The sequence below is a fragment of the Misgurnus anguillicaudatus genome, chromosome 13 (genome assembly GCF_027580225.2).
Source record: "Misgurnus anguillicaudatus chromosome 13, ASM2758022v2, whole genome shotgun sequence".
Taxonomy (NCBI): Eukaryota; Metazoa; Chordata; class Actinopteri; order Cypriniformes; family Cobitidae; genus Misgurnus; species Misgurnus anguillicaudatus.
Genome location: NC_073349.2, coordinates 13,209,862 through 13,227,245, shown reverse-complemented (window position 1 = coordinate 13,227,245; position 17,384 = coordinate 13,209,862). Strand labels below are relative to the sequence as shown.

At 37.2% G+C, this 17,384-nt stretch overlaps 1 protein-coding gene across 2 annotated transcripts in view; it reads right to left on the bottom strand.

Annotated features, from left to right (window-relative positions):
• plagl2 (pleiomorphic adenoma gene-like 2) overlaps positions 1-17,384 on the bottom strand; it is a 47,345-nt gene that overhangs the window by 7,775 nt on the left and 22,186 nt on the right. The window contains exon 2 of one of the 2 annotated variants that reach the window (XM_055188358.2): positions 86-228. The gene's annotated coding sequence lies outside the window, so the exon portion shown is untranslated. The remainder of the gene's footprint in view (positions 1-85; positions 229-17,384) is intronic. The other variant, XM_055188359.2, reaches the window with a different exon arrangement.

Below are 17,384 nucleotides of genomic sequence, written 5' to 3'. Positions count from 1 at the left end.
ACACGACAAGTTGTGATAACCACATCATTGATTCTTTTCTTTGCTTGTTGGTACACACAGGGAGACAGCCAAACACAGTGCTTACCCTTATTTATGCCGACAACGTGTCTCCCAAAAGAAATTTAAGTGCTTTTCTGTCTTTCTCTTTTACCTTTATGCTTTCATCCGGTCCCACCTGCCATGACTGGAGCCAAGTAGGTTGCAATAGTGCTTATCATTTTCTTCGTCCTGCCGTAAAAAAAAAAAAAAAACAGAAAGTGATGAGTTGGAAGACTCTGAAACTTTGACTTTGTCTATTTTTAAAGCTTAATGTTTTGCATATTAATATTTGAGGGACACAGACAAACATGTTAGATAGATAATGTAAGGGATAGGTCACAGTTCAAAGAAACACTTCTGATTTTTTGATTCTCTCAAAATGTACACCTCTCCACCTAAACGGTTCATAGTAGTACCTCATAGGTACATTAAGAGCTTATTAGTACCTCATACAGATACAGTATTTACATATTGGTACCCATTGGTACATATTAGGAACTTTTAAGAGGGTACTGCCCCAGTGACAGCTGGGGTACATATTATGACCACATTTTTCTAACAGTTTTCCCTGAGGGCATGCATTTTATGAATCACCAAGGACCACGAGTTCAGCTAAAAATATTTACTGTTTTAAATCTTGGATAACCTGAAGGTGAAAAAAATTAAATAGAAAATTCCATTATTTGGGAAACTTTCCCTTTTACTATAAGTACTAGTAATTCTTACAATAAACATTAATGCATTATGTTTAAGGGTATCACGATATCGATTTTAAATCAATCGAAATTAAGTCACAACCTCAAACTTCGAATTAAAAATGGAATCGTGGATGCTGCCACGCCCCCATGTCACGTCCGGTTGGCTTGCCAAGTGGGAAAAAAGCATGTGTTGAGTTCTGCGAGTCAACCTCCTCTAACTTCGCCAGCTAAAAGATATGATAGCAGATGCAGGAGACACCACGCGAGCTGCTCTTTACATGGGAAACAAAAAACAGAAGAGCGGCATCTGTGCCAGAACCGGTCGTTTCTCTGAACTGAGATCTGTTGTTTAAGTTTCACTACAACTTATTTCAGTTGTTTAAGAGTTATGAAAACAGCATTTAAACATGACTTATTGGGGTATAGTCTCACAATCTCATCCGATGGTAATAAAAGCGCGTTTTTAAGGTGCAAAGTACTGACAGGAATGTTCATCTGACAGGAAGTTTCGTTTTATCAGGTATGTGCGTGTACCATATTTTTCCACTGGCAGCACAACTATGGCAGGGCATCTCCGAGTTCAAGGCCAGATATTATATTTCATAAAAGTCTACTCTAAAAATGGCATAGCAACCTGTTCTTTAAAAAAAAGAAGTAAAAATTGAAAATCGAATCAAATGGTGACCTTAGAATCGAAAATGTAATTAAATCGAGGATTTGGAGAATCGTGACACTCCTAAATATGTTCAAAATGTTTGTTCTTTATGCCTAGCAGTTTAAATAATGTTCATGTATAGAAAAACCTTAAAGGAATAGCTTATTTAAATATGTAAATTATATCCCATAATACTCGCAAGACATATATGCCAAAAATGTACACGCAAAACCCAGATTTGATCAACGTATCAGAATTTACTGTGCTCATTCGCATACATTAATCCTTTGCCATCAAGTTATCAATCACTAATGTGACCCTGGACCTCAAAACCAGTCATTAGGTTCATTTTTTTTGAAATTGAGATTTATACATCACCTAAAAGCAGAATAAATAAGCTTTCCATCAATGTATGGTTTGTTTATAGACAAAATGTGGTCGAAAAACTGGAATCCGAGGGTACCAAAAATTTAAATATTAAGAAAATCTGCTTTAAAGTGCTCCAAATTAAGTCCTTAGCAACACAATGACAAATAAATAAATCTTTATATATTAATAGATTGAATTGATATGATAGGACATTTAAAAAATATCTTAAATAAATAAATATATTTACAAAATGGAACATGATCTTTAGGTAATATCCTAATGATTTTTGACGTTTAAAAAAACAATATTTTTTTTACCCATACGGTATATTGTTGGCTATGTCTACAAATGAAGAGTTTGGCTCCAAAACGAGATAACTCGATTTTTCAAAAATCAATTTTTTTTATTTGTGTATTCCAATTAATATCAATCAAACTGCAGTTAAAAACTGAGTTATCTCGTTTTGGAAACAAACTCTTTAAATATACCTGTGCGACTTTTTCTGGTCCAGGGTCACAAATAAGCTCAAAATATTAATCATTTTCCATTGGCTTCAGAAGACATATATTAACCCACTGGAGTTTATTGGTTCATTTTATTGATGGATGATTGTGCATTTCGGAGCTTTGCCATGTTAACCCTCATATAAAAACATAATATAAAATTACATAGATATAAAATGATTCATGTTCAGCTGAAGAAATGGAGTCATATAAATCTGGGATGGGTAAATTATGAGAGAATTTTCATATTTGGCTAAACCATAGTCTTATTTCTTTAATGTAAACTGTTACTTCAAAAGGCTCAACCACACGTAAAGAACTGTCACTAATATCTCTGTCAGACTGAACAATGAAATATTATAAGTTCCTTTCATCAGTCTTGAATTGCCTCTGGATATACACTGTAACCGCTCCAACACGTTTAGTTTGTCACTATGTTAGCTAGAGGGCAGTAACGTACAAAACTGTTGCTAAACCGAGCAGTTGTTGGCATTGCGCAGGCAAACAACCATGACAGAAAATGATGCCGGTGTCACTGTCATTCTTATATCACACTTGTTTATTGGTGTAATTCAGGTTTACAAAGTAAACTTTGTGTGTCCCTGCATGTTCTGTATCTATAACGCATGTGTGTACATGAACTCCAGTGTTTCTGGCTCCTGTAATCCAAAAACAAATACAAATGCAATGCTGCCTTTAGGTATATAATTAGCCTTTAAATAACACATCTTTTACACACATGTAATCATAATTCATAATATCTCTGTTGACTCTGTTTATCAGCGTTATCTCAAACGAGCAGGAAACTAACAACAAATATATCAAGGAATGTTTGGGATAGTTCACACCTCACTATGCACACCTTCCTGTCAAAAAAGTGCATTGTGTTTTTAGGACTGCGGTGAACACAACCTTACTTTTAAAAGTGTATCTCCAGACAGCCACAGACTGTGTTGCGTCTGGCTATTTTTGCATGCAAGATAGCTTCCTGTGTGAACAGCCCCTTAAAAATGACTCAAAAGTTTAACTTTTGAAAATGCGCCTATAGACCCCTGCATTCTGTTCCTTTCGGCTGGGCTCCGTCCAGCTGTTCCTGAACACAATAACACCTCAGATGTAAACGCCCCCCAAAAACGGCTAATTGGTGTCCAATTATACAAAGCTTTCATGAGACTAACTAGATATTCAGACAACCCACTAGGAACAGTTTACCAGCAAATGAAAATTCTCTCATAGTTTACACGCCACCATGACATCACATATGTATATGACTTCCTTTCTTCATCCGATTACAAACAAATCATTTTATGTTAAATTACTGCCATTTTGTCTTCTTATATGCAAGCTAAATAAACAAATCTAAAAAAAAACACAAACATTCATGTCTTCTGAAGTGAAACTATACGATTAAAATGATTAACATTTATTTAGCAAATGAGGAAAGGTAAACAAAAAATCCTTAATACAATCAAATGTAGTAGTGCATCAATAACGGCAAATTCTCACACGTCTTGTGACTTTTGTCATATTTGTGTTTCGTCACAACACACAAGAACCAATAAGATTTCACATAATCATGTATCCTTCCTGTGTATATTTAGGCGTGTTCGACTTCACGCGGCGCTTCGCAGACCGATCGGTTTTAAGCAGTGCATGCAGGTTAAAATTTTTGCCCAACTTAAGCTGGAGCTGACAGCATGTGCCTGTGACGTAAGGCATTAAAGTACCACGAGAGCGATTCGAGAACGATTCGCTTCTTCTCCTGCTGCACAGAGTTCTGATGATGACACAGCTCTTCGTGATTGGTCGTGGTTTCATGGTTAATCCAACCTTTAGTTCCACTAATAAATATTATAAATGTATGTTTTTATAACAGGGAAAACTCCTTAATATAACCATAATATGTTATATTGTGTCATGTAAAAAAATTAAAATGAAAAGATGCGAAAGACGAAACTTAATTGGTAATTTAATAATCCAGGCTTATGTTTCTCGTTATTTTCGGCCATACAATATAAACAGCAACTAAAATATTTTATATAAAGGGCATTCTGTTTTGCAACTTTTATTAAAAGATTTGTTTTTTGAAAAATTCACCATCTAATTCACTTAATTCACAAAAAACCTACGGCAAGCAGCATGTGTTCGACTTTGACTTGACGAAATCTTGCTAATCGGTCTGCGCAGCAACACATGAACTTGAACATTGAACCTTATATCTAAGAAGTGCGGTTTACCCTCCTACTCCATTGGTGGCACTGAGAGACTGGTTTGCCAAACGCCACCAAAGACCACAAGAAGAAGATCGCGCTAAGGCTGTTTCTCAATCTGCATTCTTCAGTGATCATGCGTCCTTGTGTTCTCGCTCTACGTCATCATTAACTGTCGAAGTTCAATTCCAATTCTCAAGAACGCAAGTACAGAGGACGCATGAAAATACCTGGATGTGTTCTTGATATCGTGCACTTTACGCCCCAGAAGTCATTGCGGCAAAACAATGGCGGAGGTCAGGTAACCAACAGGAAGATTGCACACAACTCAATTCTCACAAGTGCGTTCTGTGTTCTTGTGACTTTCTGAATTTGTTCTTCCAATGTCACCTGGCAAGACCTAGTCTCGCGTGGTGTTTTTTGCTGCTTTTTCTGGACAAAGCCCGCCCACGGCTGTTTGACCAACATGTCAAACAACCAATCACAGTTTGTTTCGTCTAGCGTCACGTTTCGGACTCCCCACAATAACGAGCCAGCTGGCAACAAGTCAGTTATTGAAATAACCAGCCGCAACCGAATAGCATCTAAATAAACAACATTACTCGCCATAGAACCATTGTGCACTTCATCAACAGCAACACCAATGAGACGCTCCCGTTAAACGTCTGTTTCAAGCATATCTCTTCGCTTTGTAACACCTACAAGCAATTCAGGAGAACCAAACTTTTTGACTCCACTAACTGCCTCAAGCAAAACTCTTGGACGGTTTTTAGAGAGTCTATGCTGCGAACTTTGCATATTTTTGAGAATCCAATGTTTAGCTGATCATGATAACTGCTCATTATTATCCACGTGAACACGACTGATTCTCTTCCTCAATGGAACGTCAGAGCTTTGTTTGCTTTGTTTTCCAGGGACCGAAACTAATCGCGACACTCGCGTCTCCTGGAAATCCGGTTTATTTCAACCAATCAAAAACGACCTTGACATTCTCACAGGGTTTCCAGAAAAGTGTACGAAAAACATCAGACGTTTAGCCAACAGTCTGTGGGCGTGACGTCTGAGGCTGAGACTACGCAAGACCAATCTCCAAGAGAACGCAAGTCCGTTCTTTGCGTTCTTGGAATTGAGAAACAACCTAAGCTATTCGAAGCTTTAAATCAATTGAACAAATTGCTTTGAAAATTTATTCAGTATTTCGAAGAAACACCACACGCTGGCGACACCTGCTAGCTAAAATAGTGTATAAGCAACAAGATGTGTCCAAACATTTTACACTTTTACAAAATAATAGCAAGATTTGTCTAAAAATATGAATGTAACTTAATTAAGACATAATTAAAAGTGTATACTGTGTTTTTTGTTTTTTTTAGGGCAAACAAATCATTAAAAACTAACTTCCTTTTCAATTATGCACATGTTTGTCATTTAATCCGTTTATAATCAAAAAAATTGACAAAATGGTAGTGTTATCAGTCAGAAGTATGAATGTTTTTTGAACTTGCATAATAAAACTGACCCGAGTTCACCTAACTATATAGACACTGGTCATTTGTGATCAACTCCCCCTAGTGGTGAATCATTACATTTTCGAAACGTTTCAAAACAGTTATGAAGTAATAAAGCCTTGTTTGCTAAAATCAGGTGACTTGGCTAGTTTGAAACACACTCCGAACCACTGATTCAAAACAAAAGATTCGTAAAGGTTTCGAAGCCTCGTGAAGCAGTGCTTCGAAAGCGACCATCTTTAGCGCTCATGTTTAGCAGAAGCTCTGCATTAACGCTATAAAGTGGTAAATAACGTTCAATTTCTTGCAAAAACCAATCAATTTGCTTTACAAGAAGTCACTGTGTCACCAGAAATCTTGGGGATTACTTTTGTATTGGAAATATCTCTCAAAGTGGCGGAAACCGTTGACTTGCATTATATGAATCATTGAACACTAGGCTTTCTGCAAAATATTGTCTGTACTGAAGAAAAAATGTCACAAACATATCGGATGGCCTGAGGATGAGTAAATAAACAGCAAATTTTCATTTTTGGGTGAACTATTCCTTTAAGTGTGCGTGTATTCTGCGAGGTTTAATTGTGTGTGCGTGAATATCCATATGTATGTGGATAAGAGGAAGTGACAGCTGTGCTGTGCTGCAGCAGTCGTCACGCAGCGGGTGGGGTTCACTCGGGGGGTGACAATACTCTATTCAGCTGCTCCAGGGAGCCTTACTCTATTGTGATGTTTGTTCACTGCACACATTTCACATGCACACATACATCACATCCGTCACGCCGCGAACCAGCGCGCTTTACACGCTCTATCTGCACAAACATACACAAACGCTCCCAAAACAAATTGCTTCCAAATTTGACTCCGCATTTAACCCCATTCTAAACAACAACAATAGCTTCCAAAGGATTCCCAATAAAAGGAAAGTTCACCCAAAAATTACAATTCTGTGATAAGGTCAACATTTATGTAATCGCCCCCACCACCGGTGAAACACAAAAGATGAATTTTTTGGAGAATCTTCATGCACCTCTTTTCCATGTATTGGTGAATTACAGTAACCAGTAGGACCGCACAGCATTGTAAAAATGCAATATGCGATAACTTGCTAAATAATTTGATATACAGTACTATCCAAACGTCTTTTTGTTGTTTTTGTAATGGTATAGTGACCACATATAATTATTTCTTACTCTCTTGATTAGAATACGACCAGAAAATACAGGTAAATTGCGGTATGCATACTGTAATATGCACAATCATGATATTTCAATAATTTTAATATATCTTGTTGCCCTAGTAAGAAGGCCTGCCATGCTCAAATAAAAAAATAAAAATCCATATGGGAGTATCACAGCTCACATTTTAAGTGGTACCTCAAACAAAGCTATTGTACGTGGCTTCAGAAGACTCCAAATATAGTGCACGTGTCATAGTGCCTACTACTATAATGATGTTTTTTTTGTTTATGGAGCTCAAACTGTCATCACATCAAGAAAGGATGACAGAAAAAAATATTTTCTTATAACAATTCTTTTAAAAGGTGACCATTTTAACTTGACTTATCCTAAATTTGCATATTCCACCTGTATTTTTACATCAGTGTTGACAGATGTCGAACAGCCTGACTGACCGGTTAGTGGAGGTGATGGGTTTATTTTTGCCTTGAGGAGTCCACACAACGTACACTCACTGAATGCTCCACATGAGGAAGACCTGGCCATGCATATTGTCTGTGTCTGATGTTTTGTTTTGAGATTAAAGGGTTTTCACATTCCTCCGGCCTGGAGGTCAAAGGTCTTTGTGTACACCATGATGCCTCTTGTGCGTGGGTTTAACCCTTTGTGTCTGAATATAGAAAGCTACAGAATAACTTTAACTAAAATAAATATATATATAGTGATCAATTGCAGTACTTATAGGTAAAAAATATTCTATTTTTTGAATGATAGATCCAAAGTCAAAAAGCATTACTTTGTGCCCCGCACTCCCCTATATAGTAGAGAATTGTTTTTATCTGTAAGATAATTGTAAAGCTATAAAGCTTACAGTACAAAGTATGACATGTGCTGTAGCGCTATATATTTTTTTTTATTTACTCAGGTATAGTATTAACCGGTTTGTAAACAATATACTCAGTTAACTGAGCAAACTTTAACTTTGAAATAAAGTTGCATGAACTTCAGAGCATTATTTAAAAAATATATAATTATTGTAATGTTATACACAGCTAAATAAATTTGGGCTGCCTGCTCTTGTCACTGACTGACATTAAAAATGCTAATGTTTGCAAAAAGTAAACCTATCCAATCACAGAGCCCATCAAAAGGTCGATGAGTGCATTTCTTCTCAACTTCACCAGGTGGGAGGAGCTTACGACCAAGAAAAAATATGATTTGATCTACACATATCAAAAAATCCTGTCTTATCAAAATAAATCAAAATTTATTCACATTCACTGCTTACTAAACTCAAAATATGACATTTGACACATATGTCAGTTTGCATTTTGAATAAAATCAAATGCGCAAATACATTCGGAAACTGCAATTTAACCCTTTAGTTAAGCGTAAGAGATGCACACCAGTTGTCCAATTGACAAATAACACACATGGGTGATTCTCAGGAAATCCAGAGTTAGAAGGTGTCCAGCATACATTTTTTTAAAAAGCCCCTGAAGCCAATTTTTGCACATATAAGATTAAGGTCTGAACTTACTATAACCTATTTTTAGAAGATTAAAAAAAATACTTCCTATAGAATTATTTAAATTTTTAAGATTAACATTATAAAAATTATCATTACCGCAACATGATATTACATTAAATATATGCATTTACAAACTCATGTTTCGGTAATGAGAACTAAAAAGTTGCCTTGGTACTATGACAAACAAAATTTAAACTTTTATCTGAAGAGAAAAAATAAAAACTGCTTACCTGGTAGCCATATTAAGTGTCACAGTCAATTATGTCCCTTAAAACAATTTTTATTTTTTAAATGTTAGTTCCTTGAGGGCTTAAACATTGATTAAAAATTGTTGCGGAGGATGAGAACATTTTTCTTGGACACATTTATATTCCTTATTATTGTCTCTACGTTTACCAATGATCAGCAAATACCACATGTTTCTTTACTGTAAATGTTTATAGTATAACATGCACTAAAGCTTTTTTTTTTTTTTGATTATAAATATTTCCATTTCAAAGAACCAAAATCCAGTCATGGACACATTGTAGTAATAAAAATTTCCCCTTAAATGTGGAAAAAAAATTGGTTTGTATGATGTCATTTGTGAAATCATGTGCAAAATAGTACATGAAGAGATGTTTGTAACTGTGTGCTTCTCTTTTTGATACTCTTACTTTGCATGTACTTTTTTTATCAAAATGTTTAATGACACCTCATAAGTCTAATTTCGCGAGAATCACCCACATTCAACCAATAAAAAAGCCTCATCTGAAGTTTACAAGAAAATTGGGTTCCTGAGTAAACTGCAAATGTGCATGCATGCAGGCAGGATATGTAAATTCAGACCCTGGTGTAAAGATTATCTTAGCATGTGTCATGTTTTATTAACACCCCTCGTAACGTCTTGTGTAGGAAAAAAAGAAGTCCAGTGACCAAAAATAACCTGTGAATTGACCGTACTGAGCTAAAGTGACAACAGCCGTGCTCGAGAGATGATAGAAAGTGAGAAGAGACGAACTAGATTACGAGAGCGGGCTGGTTAAGCAAAGCAACAGATGGCATGAAGAGTCAAGAATTTGATAGAGGGAGGAGCTTCTGGTCAGTGATGGTTACACAGGCTCCCCAGTATGACTACTAGTCATGCTTTACTGGCCACATTGACCAAGGATGACAGGCGAGGAAGAGCGAGTCGCTGCAACAGGAGATTCGAGATATGAGACCTGCGGGGGATCAAGAGAGTATCTTATCTTCACGTTCAGGAGCTTAAACACAAACAAAGGCAACTTTTAACCTGGGGGTTGCAGAGTTACCACAATACACAGCCTTGTGAGAGACATTTCGGACCGCGTTTACAAATCAACAGTACTACTGTTTTTAACACTCAAAGCTATTCGATAGTCTGTTTGCACTCTTTCGACCCCGAACACACACACACACACACACACACACACACACACACATTGGGTCGTGTGGCGTTTGGAGTGACGGACGGGTTTCACTTCCTCTTACAGTGTCCGTTTGGAGCGCACAGAGTGCGGAAGGCCACCCACGCCCCAACCACCTTCAAACCTACCACTATCACACCCCTCCACTGACACACAGGCGAAGCAAACCCCTGCCAAACCCTCAAATCCCTGACAGTTACAAAGCCCTGGCTCTGGCTACCAACACGGGATGTGGCCACAATCTGCACCTCCCTCCACATTAAACACATCCACCAGCCTAGACAAAAAGAAAGGGAAACTTAGCTAAACTTAGCCCACTGTGGTTGACCGTTAGAGCAAGGCTGCTCACCTCACCTTCCCTATGTTCGGTCCATCATTACAACAGATTTGATTGGCGGGTTATTTAATCATACAGAGAGGTGTTAAAAGTGTGCAATACCAACCGACTGTGATTTTTTAATAGAGTGGCTCTCAAGCTGCGTTTCCATTACCTTTCAAAATTTGGCCAGTTTGAAAATAGCAATGAAAATGCGGCCAATGGCAATTTCTTCATAAATTCGCATGATCATTCTTGAAATATTGTGTGGTATGTTTCATTGAAGAGCAAGACAGAAGATGCGTGATCGACTTCATATTAGGGCTGCACGATTAATCGAAAAAGAATCACGATCTCGATTCATACATAAATGCGATCTTCAGTCTAAATGACGGCAATTCACTTGCATATACAGTATTTCCCTGTATTCAGATGCTGCTTTCACGTGTTCAGTATTTACATTACAATTCAGGATGTTATAATATCAGTCAAACTTGCTAACACACACTCATACAGGGTAAAACCAAACTCTATTCATTCACCAATCTGACCCGATCTTTTCTCTTCTCTCTCATCTCATTGCGGCGTTCCGCTGTCACTCGCGTGACGTATAACAAGGCGGCAGACCTAAACACAGTCGTTTACTTGGTGGATTTGGAGCGGCAATTTTCACAAAGAGAGAGGATTGTGGAAAATCATGGTGGCGACGGAAAAAGTGACGATGCAACAACATTGATTTCGAAGGAAGGCAAGGAAATTAGTTACCTCCGTACGCTTCTAAATCGGAAGGCTGCAGCCTCCGGAGGTCGCATCTGCAGGCTGCATATGTCATCAAGCCTGATTCATTCGAGTTAACGGAGCATTACATTCGCAAGTCATAAACATACTACAACAATTTATATTTAACTAAAAATAGTAGTCAACTTTATAACGTTAATTGTTAATATTCTGAAATTATAATGCGCAGCTTGGAAATGCGACCTTCAGAGGCTGCAGCCTTCAGATTGAGAAACGGACTCTGTGTCACCCCCACAAGTTTCCCGTTGTAACATGTCTGCATTTCTCTCTGAAGCCTTAAAATGTTGATCGTTTAGTCTTTTAAAGGTTTAGTGTTTTTAACGTTTTAAGGTTGGCCAAATCGATAGTACAAAAAGCACAGGTGCTATTTAACAGCTAATATATTTTAAATTACTTATTTTAAGGGGTCTAAAATAAGGAAAAGAGACGCTATTATAACTGAAAGTCCTGTAGCACATTTTTTTTAAGTTAACTGCATAATAAATGTTTTTGTAAAAAAAAAGAATCGGGTGAGAGATTCGGGATCTAAATTCCCATGAAGAAAAATCGTGATTCACATTTTAGCATGAATCGTGCAGCCCTACTTCATATGGCGTCAAAAGAACCGTCAACTGCATGACATCAAAATACCGTGAGGGTGATTCAGTAGTAAACTGCTTTGGAAGTATTTTGATGTCATTCGCATGCCGATCTGCGCGGTGCCGTATGAAGTCAAACACACCCGTCGTCATGGTTTTTGGAATGACTTATCGCTACGGGTGTCACGATTTTGATTTTAAATCGAAATTTATCAAAATTAAGTCACAACCTCGAACTTCTAATTAAAAAATGGAATTGTCAATGCTGCCACGCCCCCATGTCATGTCCGGTCGGCTTGCCAAGCGGGGGAAAAAAAGACGTGTTGAGTGCTGCGAGTCAACCTCCTCTAACTTAGCTAGCTACAGCCAGTTAACCCATTTGCACCTGATGGGTAGCATTGGTAGATGTAATGTTCCGCGCACAGCATCAGGCGCAAATGGGTTAAAAGATAGCATTGCAGATGCAGGAGACACCACGCGAGCTGCTCTTTACATGGGAAACAAAAAACAGCAAGCGCCTCCCGCCTTCAGCTGAACTCAATCAGAGCACGCGCACGTGCACAGCAGAGCGGCGTCTGTGCCAGGACCGTCATTTCTCCGAACTGAGATCTGTTTACGTTTCACCACTTTTTCAGTTGCTAAAGAGTTATGAAAACAGCATTTAAACATGACTTATTGGGGTAGTCTCACAATCTCGTCTGATGGTAATAAAAGTGCGTTTTTAAGGAGTGAAGTACTGATGTTCATCTGACAGGAAGATTACTTTTATCAGGTATGTGCGTGTACCATATTTTTCCACTGGCAGCACGACTAACATGGCAGGTCATCTCTGGATTCAAGGTCAGATATTATATTTCATAAAAGTCTAGTCTAAAAATGGCATAGAATTTTTTGTGTTTAAAAAAAAAGTAAAAATCGAGAATTAAAACGAATCGCTCCCTTAGAATCGAAAATCTAACTGAATCGAGGATTTGGAGAATCGTGACACCCCTACTTATCGCAAGACAAAAAAGTTTTTGTCGCATAACATCGGTTAATGGATCCACTGTAAATTCGCAATAGTCGACATTTAGAAAATAACGTTTTGTGCAAATCTTTAATGGAAACACTATTGAAAGGAATGGTTCACCTCAAATAATATAGTGCGTAATTACTTGCCATCTCCAGAATGGAAAAAAAAACACAAGCCTGAGAAATGATAATGACCTCGTTCAGTCATGAAACTCTAGGGGCTTTGATCCGACAGTCGATCAGCTTGCACATCAGAGTGACTCAAACTTTTCCGATGATTCAAAACAAGCGAAAATAAATTATTTTACCTCTACATTTAAATAGTTTTGGTGGCGTCCTGTATGCAGTATGCTATCAGAGCTGTAACGCTATCACCCACCTCCATCCCCAGCTCCACCTGCCTCCAGCAGTATCATTCGCATGCAGTAAAAAGTCTTCATACTTGCTCTCATACTAGCCAAGACTACATTAACATGTCATGACCATTAGCATGCTTAAATGAATTCAGAGAGCTATCTTGACTGAAACTACAAGAAATGCATGCAAATGGGGAAATAGATGACGCATATAATGTGATTTGCATATAGAAACCATTTACTGTTCAAAAATGACTAGAAATTGGTTAACATATGACTAACTAGCCAAATTACTAACCACTGCATGTCGTTCTTCTCTTAGATAGATATAACCCCTGCACTTTATAGCTCTTACGGTTACCATATTATGTTTTTAAGCATGGCAGGAATGTTTCATCGGCTAACCATCATCCAGGACTTAAAAGCATCCACTTTATAAATCAGAACAAACAATACAATAAAAAATTCACGTCACGCTGAAAACACTAGGAAACCGTTCCAATTGTTTTATAACAAATGAAACCTTAGAGCACAGATGCTACAAAGTAAACATCTTAATCTTGCCATCTGCACCACCTTTCTTTCATTAGTTCTTTCTTAAGACATCTGGCCGGCACACGGCTCTCACTTAACAATGTCTAAAAGAGAGAAAGGGGAGGAAAGAAGACTAATTAGAAAATTAACAAGCATTGCAAACAAAAGCCAATAAAATCGGACTCCCTCCATGCTCAAATCTGTGGCCAAAACAATGAGGAAAGCAGGCGATGTCAAACTCAAGGTGTGATTTGCTTTTAGATTTTGGCTATGAGAAGCTCCAAGCTTTATATAAGATAAAGGGCATGTGTGTAGTTAAAGGTGACACTGAGAGACGCCTTCCTGATTACCTCAGGGATTTCCCTTCTATGAATCAAAGTGGAAAATGTAACCAAGACATTGAGACAGCAACGGTGTTCATATAAATGAACTGATCCAAATTCGGCAATTAAATGCATGGTGGAGATAATAAATAAGAGGTTTGAGTCTGTAAAAAACAGATACAGCTGATCCAAATGAGTTTACATTGTGAGTTAATGTAGATGTGAATGGTGTGTGTGCATGCTGAGGTGAGTCAGGGGAAACCCCTTCTGGCAGGGAGTCCTGGTGGTGACAGAGAGCAAGGGGCATCCTGCCAACCGGCACCATGCCAACTCTAGCTCTCTCTCTCACTCTCTCTCTCTCTCCCCTTTCTCTGCTGCATCCTTTTCCCCAACCATTTCACTCTATAAAATCAACATTTAACGTCTGTTTTACATTAATATGTTAGTCTTTGACTGACATATACATTTAATGTTTTACTTGTGTGCTTCCAGAAATTCCTTAAACTTGATACAGACATGAATGCAAGATGGGGGTTACAAGTGCAATACTAGACTGATATCCTCTCGCCACGAATCTATACTTTGACAAGAATACTTTAGAGAGAAATGAGAACATTCAGATCGAGGTGAAACACTGTAGCATTGGATCAACACACTTAAGTTATTTTGGTTTTAGACTTAAAGCTGATATAAAAGAGACAATTGAGATCACAATTTCAAATAACGTCCGTATTTTCTGGACTATATGTCACACTTTTTTTAAAGTTTGGCAAGTCCTGAAACTTATAGTCAGGTGCAACTTATACGTCAAAATTATTTCGTATGAACCAAGAGAAACAATTACCGTCTACAGCCGTGAGAGTCCGCTATATGCTGCTCATGTATTTATGTAATTCAATGGATTCAGTGATGTCGAATGACTTCGGGACCTTTTTGAACTTGATTTGGCTTGTCGTGTTCAATTAGCCTATTCAGCCTCCCAGGTATGTTCTGTATGCTATTGTGTATCGTGTAAATAAATGTTTATGTTACTTTAACATGTACGGACACCTATTCAGCCTGCTGTTCTGAGCTATTGTTATTAACTTGTCTTTCCAGATTAAAGGGACATTCCACTTTTTTTGAAAATATTCTAATTTCTAGCTCCCCTAGAGTTAAAACTTTGATTTTTACCGTTTTGTAATCCATTCAGCTGATCTCCGGGTCTGGTGGTACCACTTTTAGCATAGCTTAGCATAATCCATTGAATCTGATTAGACCATTAGCATCGGGGGGAAAAAATAACCAAAGAGTTTCAATATTTTTTCTATTTAAAACTTGACTCTTCTGTAGTTACATCATGTACTAAGACCAACAGATAATTCAAAAGTTGCGATTTTCTAGGCAGATATGGTTGGGAACTATACTCTCATTCTGGCGTAATAATCAAGGACTTTGCTGCCGTAACATGGCTGCAGCAGGGGTAGTGATATTTCGCAATGCCCAAAAATAGTGCCTTGCCATTGAAAGTAATCAAGGGGACTGTTTTCGGGCAGTGCGTAATATCACTACGTATATCAATATGCAGCGTTTAATTTTCTGTCGGCCTTAGTAGACAATGTAACTTCAGAAGAGTCAAGTTTTAAATAGGAAAAGTATCAAAACTAATCAGATTTAATGGATTGTGCTAAGCTATTTTAAAAGTGCTAGCGCCAGACCCGGAGATCAGCAGAATGGATTTCAAAATGGTAAGAATCAAATGTTTAACTCTAGGGGAGCTGGATAATGAGCATATTTTCAAAAAAAGTAGAATGTCCCTTTAAATGTCTGTTCTTCGGCTTGGATTTTGTGAAATCATTTTCTAAATAAAGGCCATATAAAGTCCAGTGCGACTTATATATGTTTTTCCTCTTCAAAACGCATTTTTCACTGATGCAACTTATACTCCGGAGCGACTTATAGTCCGGAAAATACAGTATATGAAACATTACTTTTCTATTATAATAAGAATTCAATATAATACTGTATTGCCTAACAATTTTTTGTATTTCCTGTACAATTTCAATTTTACACTACCGAACTACTGTAGAAAAGCATTAAAATCTGTAAAATGGTGACCAATTACAGCACCTAAAAACACATTTTACCTTAAACATTTACACTGAAAATGAATCATTTAATTTACTACATTTTTTAAGGTAAGTGGTTGCAATCAATTTATTTAAGCTACATTTAACCAAAAGTTTTTATTTTTTGTTTCTAATTTTTTTTGTTTAAATGTAGCTTAAATAAATTGATTGCAACCACTTACCTTAAAAAAATGAGTAAATTGAATGATGATTGAATGAATTTTTTTTTCATAGAAGTGCATTGTAAAAAGGATATCATATCAACATTTATTTTTTTGTTACTTTAACTTAACAAATTAAGTTTGACAATTTCAACTTGTTTTTCTAAGTTATGTCAACTTATCACAAGTCTAAACTAAAAAAAAAAACTAGGCTGAATTGACTTCCATAATTAAGTTGTTTACACTTTATTCTGCATTTTTTTTACAGTGTGTAAATAAAATATTAATGTGTAAATAGGGATTTTTAAAAAGTTGATATCCACATTATTTTATTGTGTGTTGTTGTTTCTTTTCTGTGTTAAGAATCGCTGATACTAAAGGCACCTTGGATACAGATTATAAACTTTAAACATTGTTAAGTAATTGCAGCAAGCTTACTAAACATGGTGCGTTTATTCATAAACTATCACCACTCGAATAATGTATGTTTTATTGTAACAAGTAAAAACTATCAATAAAACACAATTTGAAACACTTTCAGTCCTCCGTTAAATCTCTATTAATCAAATAATGTTTAGATATTCCTGTAATGAAAAACTCTCTGTCTCTCTCACTCTCTCTCTCTCTCCACCCCATTGGTCCTCTTTACCATTCATACGCTGTCAGCAACAAAACAATCTCTAAGTTGGGCTTCATCAGCAAACTTTAAAACAACAGTCATTGTCACATCCACCCTTTTGTATTCTGATCATCGTTGACACTTTTCGACCGACCCCGCCGTCCGTCAAATTTGCTTATTTTTGTGTACAGCAGTATGAAGTTCAGCTCTCGTTCCTCTGCACCAATCTGTATTTAGAAGATGTGCAGTAGGTGGAGAGGAGGAGGGGAGAACGAAAGAAGTAAAAATAACATTCCTGCATAAACAGGGTCTGAAAATGGTCGCCGGGCAGAACGCATTCCTCGCATTTCTTTTGAAACGTGATCAGGTTCAGCATTCCGCTGCCGGACGTTCCCTCCGAGAAATGACAGCCGTGTGTGTGTTTGTGTTAACGTGGGACAGCGAAATAGACAAAAACATCTCAGT